Source organism: Varroa destructor, unplaced genomic scaffold (genome assembly GCF_002443255.2).
Source record: "Varroa destructor unplaced genomic scaffold, Vdes_3.0 BEIS01000002.1, whole genome shotgun sequence".
Taxonomy (NCBI): domain Eukaryota; kingdom Metazoa; phylum Arthropoda; class Arachnida; order Mesostigmata; family Varroidae; genus Varroa; species Varroa destructor.
The window spans coordinates 9,801,350-9,805,181 of record NW_019211455.1 but is presented as its reverse complement, the minus strand read 5'-3'; positions in this window follow the sequence as shown (position 1 = coordinate 9,805,181).

The following is a 3,832-nucleotide window of genomic DNA, read 5'->3' as shown; positions in this document are numbered from 1 at the left end:
AACGAACGCACGGGTTTTGAACACCTAAGCTAGTTAATGACTGTTATCACTTAACATTATTTATATTGTTTGCTCCATTGCTCTCCTTGGAATGAAATTTCCGTTGTTCTTCTGGATTGATGATCCGCTCCGGCACAACCGAAATTCAATATGTTACAATTATTAATTAGATGATATTTCTATGTAGTATAATATATAATAGCACAATTAAAGCTTTCTCTCATTACCGTCAACCTTAATGATTTCGAACATCATTTACTTTGCTTCTAAACCATATCGTTTCTGCTTTTTGCGCTTACGTCCATATACTTTCATCCATATGTTCCTTCTTTTTCGGTACGCAAATCACATATTTATGCCAAGCATCTTCCCGACTTTGGCTTCGTCTCGCTTCCCGTTCTCGTGCTTCTTTCTGTTATTATTTCCCTATCTCAATGCAACACCATAATGGTCTTGGACTATCGTAAGCACCCTGGTTTGCCGTTAATATACAAGTACTGCTGGAATAGCTGAACGTGAAGCCGTTGTCCGAGTCGTTAGCCAAAGGCCTTTAACTTACCAATTGCGACGCCTACTATAACGGTCTCGAATGGATGAATAACGTTTGCATACTTACAGGCACACGCACTCATGTTGTTGGTGGGTGCATACCCGTGACATTCTAGTCAGCGGTGAGACAGGACAAGCAATGAAACCATTTAGTTGTTCAAAGACAGCTATGTTCGCCTATGCCTGTAATAGGTATCAGTCTGGGCGCCTGTTACTTCCTCTTTTATAGGCGTCTGAGATAGGGCATGAACCGAACATACTCGAGCAAAACGACCAGCTTGGTCGTCTCACCGTCCCTTCTTTCTTGTCTTTCAACTACTCCGAGCTGCCTTGCTTTGACGACTACCCCCGTTAGGATGAACGAGGACAGCCGGCCAAAGAAGAGCACCTTATGCCACTAATGGTACGAGGATGAAAGTGCAGCCTAGCGTCAATACCCACTAGCTTCCATAGCAGCAGAAGCTACAAATTCTGTTCCTTTCTGCTTTAGTTCCGGCTCGGGCTTTAGTTTTCTCTGAAACAGTTTAGCCACGTTTCTAACATGTAGGAGCTGTTGCCAGCTTTAGTAATTTGGATAAAAAAGCTTACCCTTGGCCGGCTATAGCTACTGGTGATGTACGCGAAAAGCTAGACTCCCCATCGAAATGGCAGCATATGCGTGAGCCCTGAGCCTTCTGACGCAATTCGATCATCACATGAGGGATGATCAAATTTTTATCGGCTTGCAGGTATCACGTCATCGCCAATCAACGCCACGTAAGCGTTAAATACGCCCAGTCTAACGGATGGCGGTAATGGTGCGATAATAAGCTAATTATCAAACGTCTCTCGCATATATTGATGTTATTGATGGATGTCTACGAGTATCGGGTTTTCATCTACGCGTACATATATATACATATGTTGAGTTGCATACGTATAAGCGAGGTCATGCAGTGTTCAATACAGAGGGGTAAGCCGTTCGATCGTGTCTGACTGACCATTATGAAAAAAACACGATATTTACATATGTATATATATATATATATACGAGGCTTTTAACGGGTAATCACTTTATGATTTTTCGTTCTTTGAAGTGTGATTAATTGGAAATAATAAGTGGGTACAAACTATATTTTAAACAATAAAGTATTACAATGTATGGGGAGTATAGGCACATTATTGCAGAGATCATTCAGGCAGATCGACCTGCGCGATTTACAATTGTTCGGATAAAATACAAGTTTGAAGCTGATGGAACTGTTCAGGACGTTCGTAGACAATGCTCTGAAAGGTGGGAAACATCAATAAACTTCACAGGCCAAAAAAAAACTACTGGAAAATTATAGCAAAGCATTCTACAGCTTCATCAAGTCCTGACATCAATAAGTCATGTCTATCGTTTTTCAAAAGCTTTTTTGAATGAAAAAGCTCCGATTCAACAACGGTATATGTTGCCCATAAAAAAATATAGAGTTATAAATGGTTTCTGCAACTTGGAAAAACGTTAACAGGATGCACACTTTTCGAAGATTATTTCGATCGACGACACTGATATCGGGTTCAATGGCATAGATCGACGCAATTGCACCTACTGAGCAGCTGTAAGTCCATACAGGCTCATTACACGAGCAAATCTAGTGCGGTGGTCCGTTTCGAATAAAAACACCGTTCTTTTTTTGACAATACAATGACTTATTACTAACGAGTGTACAGAAAGAATTTTGCTAAAAATAGGGTATGTTAGTTTATATTGATGAGAGTCTTTCAAATAAATCGAATGAACCGATGGACTACTACGTCCGTTCCCCGCACATCAGGCCAATGGACGTTCTTTTGTTGGGATACCCTGAAAAATAAGATGCACGCTAGAAAACTGTAGGCACTGAGATATTTAAAAGCTCTAATACCACACAGCACCAAATCAACTATGGTGTTGACGTTTGTGGATCAATACAATCGTTATCAGCAGTCTATGGACCAAACCACTAATAATTTTGAATATCTGCGCTTGTACGTCTTTTATGGATTTTTATTAGTATTAGCTATATATAAATACAAGTAATTGAAGTTATATGTATTAAAGCAGTGTATAATTTTTTGGGACACCGTGTTTACACGTATCATAACCAAACGAAAAAGGCAAATAATTACATTTATCCACTGAAACGGTGCTCTCTGATGTTGGAAGACTCACACATGCTGCCATATGCACGTGTACGATGAATCTCTACTTAGTCCAGACGCACGTTACAATAGGACATCAACGATCGACAGGAGCGTATAAAAGCGGGCACCTTTAAAAGTCACAACTCAATATACGTAGACTGTTTTGTTTATTTTTATACGCAAAATTCACACGGTTACCCCTGAACGAATTTCGAAACACCTCAATGAAAACGCTGAATTGCAATCTATCTACGACTTCTAAAAAATAGGACGCTCTCAACGAAATGGTTATGATACCTGTAAGACAATCAGGACGATCCGGAATGTCTCAGCATAAGGCTTTAGCACCAAGCTTAGTTGCACCTTCTGGCACTAGATACGGAACGTAATAAAAATGCGTAATTCGTTGTTTTTGTTCTTGCTAACAATTGAAAAGGTCACTTTTAAGAAGCCGTTCTCGAAATTTTCAAATGTTTGCTTGAAGCATTTCAGCCAGCCGTCGCTATCCTATTCACTGTAAATTTGTTGGGTCATTAAAGATATCGTCCGTTGTACGAAAGGGGTATGGCTCCGTTATCTTCTATAGTGCAAATTTTAGAAACATTTTTTTTCGGTCCACAATGAAAGGCGCATCTAGGGACTCGTCTAATTCCTAAACCGGGGTACAATCCTTGCCCAATGTCGCAGGTGGCGAGGCGATGTGAAGCTTATGATCAGAACGGGAATAGCGGTAGCAGTGTCATTTCATAGCGTTCGTCAAGTTATCTTCACGTCCTGTGTCATCAGTGGACAATTGTTAATAGAACGAAATTCCAGGACAAGTGAAGGGGAAGGTTATTTGAATTGGATGAAACTTACGCCTGGCGGTAGCCTCTGAACGTTTTCGGCAGCTTTCTAGCAAATCGCATCTGACGCTTATGTTTTTCGTCTAGTATGTTCAGTACTTGCGCCGTTAAGCCTCACTTATGACGGCTGGCCCCTGCTAGCATGAAATAAAGTGCGTCTACGTCCGGATTCGAATCTAGACCACCACGTCTTTCCGAGCTCATTCCCCATTGCGCTATTACGAGGAAACCATCTAACTCTTGCGAGAAATAAAACTGTCTAAAGCAAGTAATATAGGTAGTTGCACACC